At 38.5% G+C, this 16,600-nt stretch overlaps 1 long non-coding RNA gene across 1 annotated transcript in view; it reads right to left on the bottom strand.

Annotated features, from left to right (window-relative positions):
• Positions 1-269: 269 nt before the first annotated feature.
• The window catches only part of LOC131481362 (uncharacterized), a 45,495-nt gene continuing 29,164 nt past the window's right edge, over positions 270-16,600 (bottom strand). The window contains exon 4 of the long non-coding RNA XR_009246251.1: positions 270-416. This is a non-coding gene — a long non-coding RNA (uncharacterized LOC131481362). The remainder of the gene's footprint in view (positions 417-16,600) is intronic.

Here is a 16,600-nt window from a genome sequence, read left to right as displayed (position 1 = left end):
ATAAGTAGAACAACAAGGTTGAGCATAGTGGCAGAAGTTGAAGTCACTCCACGGGGCACCCACATCCTGTGCTGGAATGCTTTGGTTGAGTTCTACCTCTGCTGCCTGTCTGCTGTTTCACTATGCATGCGGTGGCAGCAGCAGATTGAGTCCCGACCACCCACAGGAGAGGATGCTTTGAGGTTTGGCTTCTGGTTTCTTCCTGGTTCATTCTCTGCTGTTGTGGGCACTTGGGAAGCAAATTGGCGGCTGGAAGAGCATTATCTCCACACTCCATTACTCCAAATAAAAAAAGCAGAGAAGCCTTACAAAAATAAGAATATTGTGTTCGATGACTGTACAAAATTACAGTTATCTCTGGAGTGCTCTGATTCTGTTTACAATGATATACATTGAATGTGTGGACTGTTTATGTTCTAAGAGGAAGAGAGAAGAAAAATATGTCATGAATAAATTAAGAGGCAGGATGAAAAGCAGGTTTAGTGGCATCAGGCAAAGGAACAAAAGAACTATAACCTGTGTTGCAACTGTTAAAATTACCTGAAATATTTGAATGTATTATCCTTTCATCACCCAGAATTAGATTATGAGATTCAACAGCACTTGGTCAAAACTCAGTTCTACCAGACACAGATTAGAATAGACCAATGTCTAATTATGTTCTCAGCTGTGGAAGACTCAGAAACATTTTAACAATTATGGCCATGCCTTTTTTCTTATCTGCCTTATAATTTGCTACAATTTTCTCTTAGGTAATTTTTCCATAAAGATGGAATCTCAGTTTCAGTATTAAATTACTTTCCAAGTCTATCACCTTGTTTAATTTTAAGCTTTTCTGGTTCACATTTGAAGAAAATATGTTATATCTCAAAAATTAGAGAGGTAAATTAGAAATGTTATGACCCCTATATTGACTCTGGGTTCAATCAAACAGACTTTGAGTGTACATGACTTACTTATATACTTTTATCTTTTGATAGTATCTGTTAATAATAATGTGTGATGGATGCATTCTGTGTTACCACTCAAACATTCATCACCTGGGAAAAGTTTACCGAACATCTCATGCCCATCCAATAGGTTATGCACATGGGATATGCTTGAATCTTTTTTAGTCTTGGTTTTCTGAACTAAGCAATAGAGATTGTCCCACTTGTATGTGTGTGAGAGTAAATGTGTGTGTGTGTGTGTGTGTGTGTGTGTGTGAAAGAAAAGATGGAATTGGTAACTTGTACAAACTTTGAGAGATACTGATGAAATGCTTATTTTCTTTCTTACCATTTGACTGTATGTCTTTCTAAATGATTCCTTCAAATCATTTTTAAAAAGAATTGGATAGTTCTTCATCCATTTAGCAAAGACTCAATTTGTGTTAGTTTTATCAAAGTGATTTGATCATTTCTTTAATTAAAAAAAATCCATGATTACAGTTGTATTCTCTTGGGTAACTCTAAAATGTTGAAATTACTCTAACGGGGTAATGAAACCCCGGAGGACAGTATTTCTTTGTTGAGTTCCTAGAGGGAAGTGCTGTGGGTGAGAACAATGGGAAACTATGCTGTACAACATGTGATGAACAACATGACTTGGGAACTTTTGTAGTGACAACTGTAAAGATGTAAAAGTACTTTAATTACTTTCAGTTGTCAGGCTTATATTCCAGACTGGCACAGTCCAAAAGATGGCCAACTATGTGTTGATTACCAACCCTTAAAATCTTTCCACTTGAATAAGTGTGTCTGAGATGAAAACAGAATTATGTAGGCGTCATTGAGTGCCACTAAAATCAGAAACAGAAAAGAAGTTCCAGAAGGAAACAGCTGTAACTGAGCCATTAGAAAAGCCTCAATCAAATTGATAGTTAGGGAAAGAAAAACACTGTGAGCAATCAAATTATCTGTATGACCCATGTTTGTTGGTCATTTGTAATGGATAATTGAACAATATAATGTAGTGTTGACACTGGTATGAATGATAGGAGACCTAAACAATTATCCTGAGAAACAGACTTTGAAATGACACTATCCTTGGAAAACCATGATGGCTGCTCTACTGCGTTATTGGACCAATCACTATATATTTGTGTTGTAAGTGCACAAATAAAATTTTGTAGTGAGAAAAAAAAGAATGCTCACCTTAGAAGAATCACATGCTAGAATTTTGAACAAAGCTGTGAAATCATGCCAGCTTATATTTTAATAAGAGTCTTTAAGATGGAGAGCTTCCCTTCAAAGATAAAGGAAAACAAAATGAATATTTCATTAATAATGGATGTTGTAGGTGTGCCTGGCATGCCCAGAGGTTACGCACAAGGAGATCAAAGAGCACAGGCAGGGAGAGCCTAGAAGAACAAGGAAAACAGGGAACAAATGGAAACTTGCCTTTGGGCCAAGAGTGAAAAACAGAGGAGTATCGGGGGAGCATGGTAGTGACACAGGTTAACGCCAGCAGAAACAGAATTTGAACTAAATCTACGCAAAACCATTTTTGTAGAGTAGAGATTTCCCTGAAATCTAGCTAACTTTCTCAAGTGTGGATGTGTATTTTTTGGATAAGATTTCTCTGGCCTCATCCAGGGGAAGAACATCCTAAGAGCTAGATGGCCAAACATGAAATGGGTGCCAAGGCAACATTATATTGTGATAATTCATCACAAGGCCAAAAGGAAGAGATGCTGGACCGTGTGCAAAGACAAGCTGCCCTGGAGAGGAAGGGGTGCATAGTCAAATATTTCTAATGTCCTAAGATTTCAGGCTTCATCTGGCTGTCAAAGCCGTTTTTGTCCCCCACTCTGTTTTTACTGGTGATACTTCCTGGCAGGAATGATGGAGCAGGTGGCTCTGAACCTGACAGCTTTTCCCTCTTCTGGATGTCCTAGAATTAAGATGTTAGTTACTAGCATATAACAGACTCCAGCGTCTCAGATTTGAACTTACTGCTAAGTCTGTGATTAGCAATTAGTAAGGAAAAAAAGTTATCTGAGATATATATGGATTATTATGTAAGGGAATTATCACTAAGACCAGACTAAGTGAATCCTTGTGGGAACACTTCTAGCCATTTGGGTAAGTGTAAGATCCTGTCAGTATTACTTTCCTATGTTTGACAGTTTGTAAGCCAGCATTTTTAAGAATTTATAGCAAAAAAGAAAAAGACTGTGAGTTTTAATAAGCTTATTAAGCAAGAGTCATATAGTAGGTACATATTTTTAAGAGTTATTTCTTTCAAAGGAAGAGATACAGAGATAGGGTGAGACAGAGGGAAATATTCCATCCGCATTTTTGTTGCCCAGATAGCCACAAGGAATGGGATTGGACCGGGATAAACTCAGGGACTACATTTGGATAGCCTAAATGGGAACAGGGTCTCCCTGCTTTTGGGCTGTCCTCTGCTGCTGTCCCAGGAGCATTAGCAGAGAGCTAGATCAGAAGTGGAGTGGCTGGATACAAGCTGGCACCCACTTAAATGCCATTTGCTCAAGTGGCACTTAACCCATCAGCCTCAAGGTACACATTTTAAATACAGGCATTAAAACAGCAATATAATTTATTGAGGACACACAAAATTCTATTGAGAATGTTTACTTGGAAATATAACAAAAATGATTTTTTGATGTAACCAAAAATAGAGGAAAAAATGGAGTTAGGCAATAATAGTTTTAATGTTTGTCTTTCTTTTTATTTGCTTTATGAATATATGGAGTTTAGACTTTTTGTGTTAAAAAATGTAGAATTGCTTATAATTATTTCTGGGGTGGTCTTGACTCTTCAGTGATGATTCCGTGGGAGCCAAATCACCAGGCTAGGGAAGAATCCTTTAGTCAAAGATAAATGATGCTGGGTGTGACTCTACACTTCAGAATAGATTACAGGCCTTTAGAAGGCTGCTGATACTGCAGGAGGTCTCCTCCATTCCCATGAGGTTAGGATATCTCAGTTGACTAGAACACATCGACTTGTCTTATCTACCAGCTGTCGTAGCGCATTGAAAAAGTGTGGAAATTTATTCTTATACTGCTCAATTGACCTTAAGAAACACACACAAAATTGATCATCTTTTCATCAGGGCTTAGTTTGACCAGTTTTGCAACAAATTTTAACAGGGAAAACACCTAGATACATTTTTCAATAAAAAATGTAACTAGTGTCAACATTTTTCAATGTTGATATAGTTTCCAAGAACAGAACTTAACCTTCCAAATGAGTCCTGTGTTCACAAACTCCTATTTTAATGATACAGCCTCCTTGAATTTCTCTCCCTTGCTGTGTATGTTTTCTAAGAATGGGATGGGATGGCTAGTGTAAAGATCCTTGTTCTGTGAGACACAGAAGACAAACTTCAGCTTAGGTTTTACTCTAAAAGCTTTAGGAATTTTATCTCAAAGACATCATACCTCATGGGCATGCCAAGATGACTGGCAGTTTATAAACAGTAGTCTTAAGGTGAAGGAATCTGAACAAGATGCCAGAATTAACTTCTGAAATAAAATCAGAGCCTGTAGTCCAAGTCAAACTCTGAGTTAACGCGAGATGAGATGGCACAGGATAACACACCTGACAAAGACATGCATGGAAGAGCATGCAGCTGTTCCCAGGCTCAAACAAGCTAGTCTCAATGAGAAGAGAAGTAGAGAAGCTGGCAGAATAGAAGGTAGAAAGTCGTTTATAGTTCATTGCATATGCCTTTGATACCTGTAAATGGAAGAACAGGTTGCAGTGCTGCTGCAAATGTAATTCTGAAAAGCACTGAGACGCTTATTCATTGCCATGAATCTGCTATGGTGTATTTTTTTTGTCTGTGTGAAGAAGGCATGCTTACTAGCTGAATCCATAAGGAACATAGCATGAGTGAGAAATGGTATCCTGAGAGTATATAACAGGATAGGTGGGAAGCCTGGCATATATGTAATACAGATGGCTCAGTGTTAGCTCCTTGTAGTGTTGAAGGGGTTGCTCACGGCTTGTTTGCCCGCACCCTGCAGACTTATTATCTCAGAATTTGAGAGTGGACCTATCTGAACTTGACACCTGCTTTCCTAAAGCAAAGCACGGAAGACTGGGTGAACTACACATTTAGATACAGATAAAATGGTTGGGAATTAAACACAAGTGATAACAAAGCATATTTTTGTGCACAGAAACAGCATCATTAACCACCAGTCCGGGGAAAGTCACTATCAGCATATTGGTGACATATAGCAGCACCAAATCTTCTTGATATTCAGTAATATGTCTTTATTTTGATCATAAGCATGCAGACGAGGGGCAGATAATGCATATACCTTGATACATTTAAATAAAACTCTCAAGTGCTCGCTGATGAACTCTGAAGATGGGATGCTGTGTGAGTGAGGTTAGTAAGTGGTCTTGGAAGGGAGGGACAATCCAGTAGAGGTAATAGAATGGTCTAAGATTGGACAGTGTAGTGGCCTTTCTTGGGAGAATGTACCCTAGAGTAAGGAAGCTTGTGACCTAAAGAGTAAAGCCTTTCACACCGAACCCCAAAGATGTAGAAGTTTAGAACTCGGGGTTGATGACAGAGTGAAAGCAACAGGCAAGCCAGGGATGATCTTTCCCCGAGTGTCATTCCTAGGTTCTCTTGCCGTGATCTTGGGGATCTGGTCTCTGGCTGAGACTCTTGTGATACCTTCTCAGTCCTCCCAGGGTAGTGTGCCCAAATATCCTTCTCCATGAACGAGATACAGATAGAAATACAACTAGAGCTGTTCATCCGTGTTAGAGAGCTCTCCGTGATTCCCAGCTGGGCAGTAATTCAAAGGAATAGCCTATGATTTCCTCAGAACATATCCATAATTAAGACATCAAATACAAGGGAGTATGGAAGTATACTTGGGAATGTCTGAGGAACATCAAGTCACAGTGGAAATTAACTTTACTCATATTTATGTAGGCAATAAATATGTAATAAGAATATCTGTACAATATGCCAGAATCTGATCTGGGTGTGGACCAATAACTGCAAGTCAGGTTAACAGAAGATCCACCTTCAGAAAATGCAAAATAAAGGGTTTAAGCCAAAACAGACGTGGATTAACTTCCAGAATGAGAACTTGGAAGCTGCTTGAATTTCTTCCTGAATATCATTTTTTCAGTGTGCAAAAGGGCCATAAAGGGCCATTAAAAACCTACTCTACCTGACTGCCCCCTTGGGGGATATAATGTCTTTAAAGTGGCTGGTAAAGTGACTAATAATAGCACAGTAGGTGCTCAATAATCAGTAGCCATAATTATTTTAGCTATTAAAATTTGTACTTGTATGAAGATTAAAAGGTGCTGCATGAATTTCCCATCTCCCTAAAGGATGTTATTATCCACCTAAAACTTCAGGTCTAATAATTTTGAATCTTCCGTTCCTGTTGCTTTCCATATCCTAGCTAGCCCCCAATCTTGCTGTTCCTGCTGTGGAATACATCTCGGATCCATTTGCCTCACTCTGCCCCATTTTGTACCACTATACTCCAACCTGTCTTCATCTCTCACTTGGACTAGAGTGATATCCTTAACTAGTCCCTTGCCTCCCAGCCTTTTACAACGTAATCCTCTCAAATCAGCAACCATACTGACATTTTTAAAACACGGATCAGACCCTAGGACACCCTGGCTTAAAAATATTCAGGTGGTAGACCAGCATGGTGGCTCAACCAATAAAGCTGTTGCTTGTAATATTAGCATTTTGCATCAAAGTTCCAGTTCAAGTCCCAGTTTCTCCATGTAAGATCCACCTGCCTACTAATGTGCCTGAGAATACATTGGAGGATGGCTCAAGTGCTCAGGAGCCTAGCATCCCTGATGAGTTTCAGGATGAAATTCCTGGTTTCTTGCTTTTGTTTTGTCCATATCTGGCTGTTAGAGCCCTTTGAGGAGCAAACCATCAAAGGAAACATGTACTTGCTCATTCACTCCCTCTCTTTTCTGTCTCTGTCATTCTGTGTTTCAAATAAATAAATCAAATTCGGGCCCGGTACGATAGCCTAGTGGTTAAAGTCCTTACCTTGCCTGCACTGGGATCTCATATGGGCTCCTGTTCTTATTCTGGTGGCCCTGCTTCTCATCCAGCTCCCTTGTGGCCTGGGACAGCAGTTGAGGATGGCCCAAAGCCTTGGGACCCTGCACCAGTGTGGAAGACCTAGAAGCAGCTCCTGGCTCCTGGCTGTGGATTGGCTCAGCTCCAGCCATTGTGGCCTCTTGGAGAGTGAACCATCAGATGGAAGATCATTTTCTCTGTCTCTCCTCCTCTCTGTATATCTGACTTACCAATAAAGATAAATAAATCTTTGGAAGAGTTTACCTGGGGCGGGTACTTGTCCAAGTAATTGAGATGCAGGTTAGACAGCTCCACTCCATTTAGGGAAGCCTGTACCTTCCACCCACTTCTAGTTTCATGCTAATGCACACCCTGAGAGGCAGCAAGTGATGGCTTAGGTATCTGGAGTGAATTCCCAGCTGCTGGTCCAGCCCCAGATGTAGGTGGTCTTTGGTGTCTAAACCGGGAAATAGATGCGCTTTCTGTGTCTGTCTCTTCTTATATGTGTGCCTTTCTAATAAGCAAATCTCAAAAACATCTAGAGGATTCCCACTGCACTTACAGTTTGAATCTGAAATTGACAGCATAATCAGACCTCTCTCATTCTTTTCCACTGCGACTCATATACTCCTGCACACTGACCTGCAGATTTTGCCTTTTCCTGCCATCTCACTTCAGCCTCGCATTGTCCAAGGCTCCCAGCAGACACAAGCTCTAAGCCTTCTCGAGGCCTCTCTGCCTGTGCACTTTTTGTCTATCACCATCTTCCATGTGCTGGTGCAAGTCTTCTTGCTGTTTTCCAGTCTCGACCTTGCTTAAACAGTCCAAGCTCTGTTTCAGCCTCCTTCACACAGCTTGTTGAAGTTTCCTTGGGTTTGCTTTTCTGCTAGTTTCATCTCACTCATTGGCCAGCAAAATGGGAAAGCTGTTAGCCCTCATCTTTACTTTGGAATTTCTAGTGCTTTGCTTGGTGGGAACTAATCATTAAAGTTTTGTAATAAATGATATTTTTGTGGTTGACAATTATAAGTTACATGATCATTCAATCATTACTTTGCACAGCAGTAGAATATGCATTAGTTTCAACAGTTTATTTGAAAGACGCAGTGAGAACTCCCATCTGCTGGTTCTCTTTCCAAATGCATATGATGGTCAGGGTTAGACCAGGATGAGTCCAGGAGCCAAGAACTCAATCCTGGTATCTGAAATAAGAACCATGGGTACAACCACTTGAACCATTACCACTGCCTCCCAGGGCTTGCATATGCAGGAAACTATAGTCAAGAGCTAGAACCAGGAAAAACAGCAACAACAAAAGTGGATATACCAGTGTTAGATGGGAGCCTGTTATCTGTCAGGCCAAACACCTGTTCCAATTTGCTTGTTCTAAAGATTAGTACTTAATTATGTACGTAAGAGTGAACGATTGGCATTTGACACTTTGGATATTGAGTTTTGCTCATTGCAGGCTTCTGAAAATATTCATCACTTAGTCTGATCCTAAGTACTGCTATCCATGATGTGCTATTGAGTTGGTCATTCCTTAGGACAATGTAATAGGTAACTGCTGTTCTTTCCTTCTGTGCTGCTAGCTAGGATTTTAAAGCACTTCGGAATATCTCAGTGTTAGCGATTCTTATATTATAGTCAGAATGTGAATACTGCAGGGAGGAAATCAAATGGAGATTTTTTTTCATCATAGCCCTTCTTGCCAAGCACACAGAGAAAGTTCTTGGAGTGGTGGTGTCTGAGGGAAGCATGGGAGGCCATTGAGTGTAGGCTTTGGGATCAAATAAACATGAATTTGGTGCTCAAATCTGTGTTCAGAAAGTGTGAGAACTCAGTTTTTTTATCTTTTTGATCTGTGAAGTGGCTTTCAGATTTCAATGATATAATTCATGGAATAGCTATCCTCAGTAAATTGCAGCAGTATTTTAATTGCAGGGGGGAAATAGTTATATGACAGAAGACCTGTCAGGATATGGCTAGTGTAATCTAAACATTCTTGAAGGTAGAATAAACAGGAAGAGTCACAGAATTATTTATTTTCTAGATTCTTCCACCTCATTTCTCATATGTTACATATCCATAATTCACCCTGATAATTAGGTAAACAGTAAAAATGCATATATATTTTGGCTTTGGCATTCAAAAAACTCCTGTGAATTATCTGTGGCTGCCAGAAATTCTTTCAGATTTCATCATGAGTAAGCACTTTTCATTATGTAATTGCCAAGCTACTAAAGAACACCAAAGAGAGAGTGGGGGAAGAACCACATGAAATTTAGAGTTGAAAAAGAAACTCTTAGTCATTCCATTTCTTTTTGAGCCTGAATATTTAGTTTATTGTGGGAAATTAACCTCGAAACTGCTCTGTTTGTAGTCTAGCATGATGCCAACCCAATTACCCAACGCCAGTTCCTCCCTTCTAGAAGCATGACCCTGTGGCCTCATTACAGAAAGTGAATGTTTCTAGTGTTCTATTGTGTATTTTTCCAACCTGAATGATAAAGTAACTTTCTTGAAATTCATAATTTTTTCTAAATGTATTGACATTAAACACATAGATAAAAATAATTGAATTATGATCAGAACTACGTAGGTCCAAAAAAAATAAAAGCTTTCTCTTTTTGATTTTCATTTGGAATATGTCTAAGTCAGAAGGGAAAACAACATTATTGCTGACAGGGAGATTTTAGAGTGAACTGAAAATTTAATTGTTCCAGAATTTGTTGACTTGGGGACAGTGAGGTGGCATAACATGCTAATCCTTACCTGCAGCATTGGCAGCCCCATATGGGAGCCTGCTCCAGTTCCAGTCCAGTTCCCTGCTAACATATTCTGGGAAAGCATCAGAGTCCTTGGGCCTCAAATCCTTGTACCCCTGCACCCACATGGGATACCAGGAAGAACTTCCTGGCTCCCAACTTTGGATCAGCTTGGCTATGGCCTTTGTGGCTATTGTGGCCATTTGGGAAGTGAACCAGCAGTTGGAAGATCTCTACCCTGCCCCCTGTCCCTCTCTCTCCATCTCTTCTTCTCTCCTTTTCTCTCTAAGTCTGCCTTTCAAATTTTAAAAAAATCTTTTAAAAAGAAGATTTTGTCAGCATAATGGCGGAAAAGAATTTTTAACAATTGTATTGTGTTTGTTCCTGAAAGTTGAGTCACTCCCCATTGTCAGTTAGAACATTAATGACCCCTCCACTTGTCATCATTTCAAAACTCTTGCTGAAGTTTTCTGGTAATTGTTCTTTTTCTGTTGCTGAGATCTGCTCCTCTGGAAAAGTTAATTATGAATGAAAAGAGAAATTTTCCCAAACTACTATTCTAAATAAAGTATCTGACATCAGATCTGGGAAGGTAATTTAGTTGAAGAAATAGCCTGAGCTTATTTCAGGAAGTCAGATATTTAAGCAGATTGATATTAAGAAAGCTCTGCTTTCAGTTTCAGTAGGTGCATGTTCCATTAAGAGAAACAGGCATCTATTCAGTATCTCCCTTTTGTATCCTAAGCCTTTGGGTGTCCCATTTCATTCTCTAATTTGTCATCAAGGTATTAAGCAGATAGATCTTCACATGATCTTGTAATTTTTCTGCATTCAGCTTCATAGAATTTCAATTCAGGTTGATAAGGAGAAGTTGGAACTAAAAGGAATGTTTAGGCACTGCCAAAATATACCAAGAATTACTAAGCTTGGATGTAAAAAAAAAATTAAATGTAGAAATAAAATTAGAAAATCCTGGCATATATTTTTGAATTCAAGTTCATCCTGTAAGATTAAAATCCTACCCAGCCCTTTCTTATCAAGGGATTATAACACAAATGCTGTGTTTTTACATATCCTTAGTGTCTAAAAGGCAGATAATATGTCTAAGACCACCCTGATTGACAGAGTGAAATTTAGAGACACAAAGTTCTAACCACCTGTGCAGCTCCACACATAAGAATAAATGTCAAATGTTCATTGAATGATCCAGGTGTTTTTCATCCACAGTTGGTTACTTTTTAATAAAGAATGCATTCAGATAATTCAAATCCAATTTTTTCATGTGGAGTTTTATCGCCATGTGTATTGCCATACGTAAAAAAGGTTTTGTTTTTCATGTATTACCTATTTCATTTGTCAGATTCATTTAAATGCAGTTGCACACATTTAGAGTAAATACCATTTTATCCAGAATTGCATTAGATGAGTTAGTAGTTACTGATACCATTAACAACAAGTTTATTATGTTACACACATATCACTAGTCAAAGATATCCAGAAAGTTAAGGCTCACAATCACAGCTACAAAAACTTCAGTAGTAATAATAACTTCATGATTATTATTGAAACTGCTTTAAGGGGAACTATTCTAGAGCAGAGAGCGGGACATGACTTATGGGTTCATGAGTGTGGGTGGACATTCTGCACGTTCAATGTTTTTGTTTTTGATTTTGGTATTCTCTCCAGGAGTTAGCTGTCATTCATTGATGTGCTAGTTCCCAAGGACAGTTTGTTTGTTCTTCAAATATACCACAAACAGAAAAATGAGATGAAAAAGGCTTGAGAAAAACTATAGAAACTCAAATCTCATGTTTAAGTATATTTAGATATGATTGTCAGAGAATCCATGAGATTAGAATTGTGGACTGGAGGATATGATTTTCGAAAAGTGGCCCAATGAGTTTTCATTTTGTCTGTTCTGTAAGTGGAAATGTATTTTTGAAAGCCTCTTGGACTTTATATTGCTCAAGTGTCCTAGGACAGTGGATAGGGTCAAGGGTTAGGCGTGTCTGGGGATTATAAGTGTTCATTACCATATTATAAGTGTTTATTACCATATTCTTTCCTTTTTTGTTTAGGTCACTTACTTTCAAGGCTGAAATGTTAGTGTGGGAAAAGGAATGAATATCATAAACTTTCATTGTCATAATCTCAAAATTTCGTGATAGGATTTGTGAGCAATTTGTGGTTAATTACAAAAAAAATGCTAGATTGTTTTCCCTTTCCAAATGGTATGAAGAATCAAGAAATGCAATGGGCTTAATTATTTTAAAGATTTATTTATTTTTATTGGAAAGTTAGATATACAGAGAGAAGAGACAGAGAGGAAGATCTTCCATCTGCTGATTGACTCTGCAAGAGGACACCATGACTGGAGATGCGTTGTTTGGAAGCCAAGACCCTGGAGCCTCTTCCTGGTCTCCCATGAGGGTTCAGGGTCCCAAGGCTTTGGGCTGTCCTCGACTGCTTTCCCAGGCCACAGACGGGGAAGTGGATGGGAAGCGGGACTACCAGGATTACAACCAGCTACCATATGGGACTCCAGTGTGTTCAAGATGAGGACTTTAGCCACTACACTGCCATGCCAGGCCCACAGTGGGTATAATTTAAGATCTATTTGAAAGCCATGTGTTAAAACAGGGCCTCCAGATTGAGATGGCTTAAATTTAAATCTCAGCTATTCTGTCTTTTGTTCATATTCAGGTTACTTTGCTTCTGCATCAGTTTCTTCAGGCTTTATGAATGTATCAAATGGGGGTGACAATAGTAGCTACTTCATGGGCTCTAAGTAGGTTCAACAAGTCAGCATAATGTGCTAGAGCAGTGTATGTTTGGAGTCAGCTCTGAATGATCAATGTGTTCTAAAACTTATGATATTAGGAACTTTGAGGAGCATCAAACATATGCTGTGTGAAGAGTTTGTACTATAGGGAGTTTGATGAAAACGTCTTTATACTCATGCTTCTCTATAACAATGGTAAACAATTTGATTTGTAATGGGTAGTTGAATGAGGGATGTAGTGGTGACTGAAGCTTTTTGGATATAGAACCAGCTCCTTCCTACTGGGAGCTGAATTCTCTTGGGATCTCGTAGAGAGGGCAATAGGAAACAATGACGAAACTCTCCCAAGTCACCTGGAAGGTATTAATCCACTCTCCAGATCAATTCCAGAAGCCATGTGCTGTAATATTTTAGCTATGCTATTTTTTTCCTTGTCTATATTTATGAATAATAAAATGTAACCACAGACCCTCCTAGGCAGGCAACAGTTGCAAAGCTATACCGCTAAAGGATCTTATTTAACATATGCATTACTCTAAGCTATGCCTGGGTATCTGTGGAAGATTCTGGCCCTGACCTGTGCCTGCTTTCATGTAACAGCACCAAACAGAACTTATATTCATGAATGGATGTCTCTCCAAACAGTTTTATCTGGTTGAACTTCATTAACTTTTTTCAACTTCTGAAGTTAAAAACAAAACAAAACAAAACCCTCCAATTCTGTTTTTTTCTGTAGTCCATGCTTCTTACAATAACTTCTTCTTATAGTAATTTGCTATTTAGTTCTTTTCATTTTACTCTGCCTGCCCAAACTTAAGAATTGAATGCATGGCTTCATTCTTGCTGTTCAGTTTAGGGTTTACTCTAGTTGGCAAGTACTGTCCTGTGCACATGGATTCTGTCAGCAGGGTGGAAACAAGATATTATCTGGCAGTTATTCATTAATTTCCAGCTAGTACAGTGGTCTGACTACATGTCAGGCATTTCTGAAACATTTCATGTTGATTAGACCTGGAGTTAAAAGCTGCAATAGACACATGGGAGGAAGCAAGAAGTACCAGTGATACTGATGGTTGTTGTCCAGCTGGAACTCAGACTAATGGATTCAACACAGAATGTAGGTGCCTGGAGAATTAAAAATGCACATACACCCTTACATGCACAAGCACATTAGCACTATGACACACACATGTGTACTATGACACACACATGTGTACTATGACACACACGTGTGATGGGTCATAATGTACATTTGCATTTCCCTCTGAAGGAACCCCTTAGCAAATTTGTGATTGCATTTTCTCTCAGAATATCTTCAAAAGATAAAACAGCTATTTATTTTCTATGTTGAAGAGTAAATGGAACAATAATTAACTGAATGAAAGCAATGCCCAAGTAATGCAGATTTTGCATAAATTAATTTTTATGGTAACCCTCTAAAATAAATAATATTATCTGAATGTACAGATATGGAAACTAAGACTAATTAACTTGCCTTGTATAAAGACGGTGGAGCCAAGAGAAGAATTCAAGTTTCCTTACTCTAATTTAACATTCTTTCTTGTACAAATGTGAATGTTCTTTAAAAAGAATGAATACGTAATGGTAAGGTTCATATTCATCAGGCAGAACTTTCTGCCAGAATTACAGTGTTTACCTGAAGTAAAATTTGCTCATAAACAAAGCAGGGAGTGCAGCTGGTGCTTACATCTGGGATGATTAACTGGCATGTACAGGATTTTTCCCCCTTCAATTGCGAAATGGAGGCAGCAATACCTCAGGACAGTGGGTGTATTCCCACATGTGATCTGAGGAATGTTGCAGGAAATATTTCACATGGGAATAAAAATGCAAAGATTAAGTATATATTTGTGGTAATTCTTAAAATAACTGCAAGTATCTATACATGTCAACATTTGAGATGCATATGAACTTAATAAACATGTATATGGCTAAAAAAATACAATTGTTTTAAGGAAACAAATAATATTATAAAATATTCATAGTAAACGGGATAAGATTCAGAGCTGATAACTTGTAAATATCTCTTTGTTAAGTTAAAATGTATTTCTTGGGAAATGTCTGCAATATCTTTTTAAATTATTGTTTATTTGGGCCCAGCATGATGACCTGGTGTCTAAATCTCACCATGTATGCAACAGGATCCCATATGGGTGTCAGTTCATGCCCCAGCAGCTCCACTTCCCACCCAGCTCCCTGCTTGTGGCCTGGGGAAGCAGTAGAGAATGGCCAAAAGCCTTGGGATCCCGTACCTACTATAGAGACCTGGAAGAAATTCCTGATTCCTGGCTTCACAGCAACTCAGCTCCACTTGGGGAGTGAACCAGTGAATGGGAAATCTTTCTATTTCTCTCCTCTCTGTAAATCTGCCTTTCCAATAAAAATAAATAAAATCTTTCTTAAAAGTTATTATTTATTTGATGGGCATGGAGACAACGAGAACCTTTATCCACTGATTTACTGTCTAAAAAATGCCTACAATTGCTCTGGTTAGACGTAGGCTGAGAACAGGCTCCAGGGACACCATTCATGTCTCCCCCAAGGCGGCAGGGAGCCAATAACTAGAGCTATAGAGTCTTGGTTGCTGCTTCTCAATTTCTTCATTAGCAGATGGCTGGAGGCAGGTACCTGAGCTGAGTATTAACCCTAGGCATTCTGACACGAGACACAAGCATCTTAAATGGCATCTAAAGTATTAGGATAAATGCCCACCCCAGCTTCTATTTAAAACTACTAGAATATATATATTCTATAATATTTATCTTATAATTTTATATTATAAAATATGTTATAAATATATATTTTATATAACATTTATATATTTAATATTCATATATAATATTTGGTATTTACGTAGTATATAAATACATATAATAGATATATTCTAGTAGTTTCAGATATATCTATCTGAGATGTTTATCCTGGTTTTAGAAGAAATTTTTCTCATCTTGTCAGGGAGAAAAAGAATTTTCAACCTAATTATTAATCCCACGTTTGATCTTAGGATATTGTCTGTGATTTTGGGGATTCTACCAAGGAAGGATGTACCCATGTATCCTGGTAGTAGAAGGGAATTCTAGATGGAAAAAGATGAATAAAGAAGTAGCCCTCACCTTCCTCTTCAGGGAATACTGCACTTATAGAGCAGGAGGGGCCAGTTTGTATCTGCACATTTATCCCTCAGCCTTTTCCACAAGCGCAGTCTGTCATAAGCCATTGTAAATCCACATAGGTGTCATACACATGTGAAACCATAACAAGTCTCACGATGCAGCCATTTCTGAGGAAGTAGTAGATGGGGCTTTAATATATCCACTTCTGCGGAAACAATTTAGTAGGTTCCATTGGGAACCTATGATTTTTTTTTCATTTTCATACATTTTGGCAAATTAAGTTGGAAGAAAAGGAAAGTTGATTTTCATTTATTTTATTTTCATACCTATCTAACTTCTAATGAGGACCGACTGAGATAGAGTTGAAGCACAAAAGAAGGAATGAAGGTCAGCCAGGTAGAGACTGCAGAGCCCAGGAACAAGCAAGGAGAAAACCCTGGATGGTTGGAATAGAAATTCTGAAAGTTAACATAATTGAAGTTGGTAGGAGAAAGTTTTATTGTAGAAAAAGAAGAGATCTGAAATGCAGCTGTAAAGTCATCAAATAGTACTTTCAAAAACAGACTCAATTCATTCTCCTGAAATCTTGGAAAAGTTTAGCTTTAGAGCAAGTATGGCCAAGATGTCTTCCCTATGTCCCACAGTTCAATAAGCAGGAAGAACTGGGGTTTTAAGCTCTTAGAAAGGTAGCATGCCACCAAGAGAAAAATACAGATTCTTAGATAAAAACTATCTGTGCAGCCAACAGGCTGTTCAATTCAATAATAGGCAATTTCTACCTGATGAACATATACACCATAAAGTCCTAAAGCCTCTGGCCCCATCTTAATTAGAAACCTGGGTTCACCATCATCTTCAGTAAGCAATGTCTG

This window comes from Ochotona princeps, chromosome 11 (assembly GCF_030435755.1).
Source record: "Ochotona princeps isolate mOchPri1 chromosome 11, mOchPri1.hap1, whole genome shotgun sequence".
Classification (NCBI taxonomy): domain Eukaryota; kingdom Metazoa; phylum Chordata; class Mammalia; order Lagomorpha; family Ochotonidae; genus Ochotona; species Ochotona princeps.
Note: the sequence above shows the minus strand (reverse complement) of the source record. Positions and strands in the feature narration are given on the sequence as shown.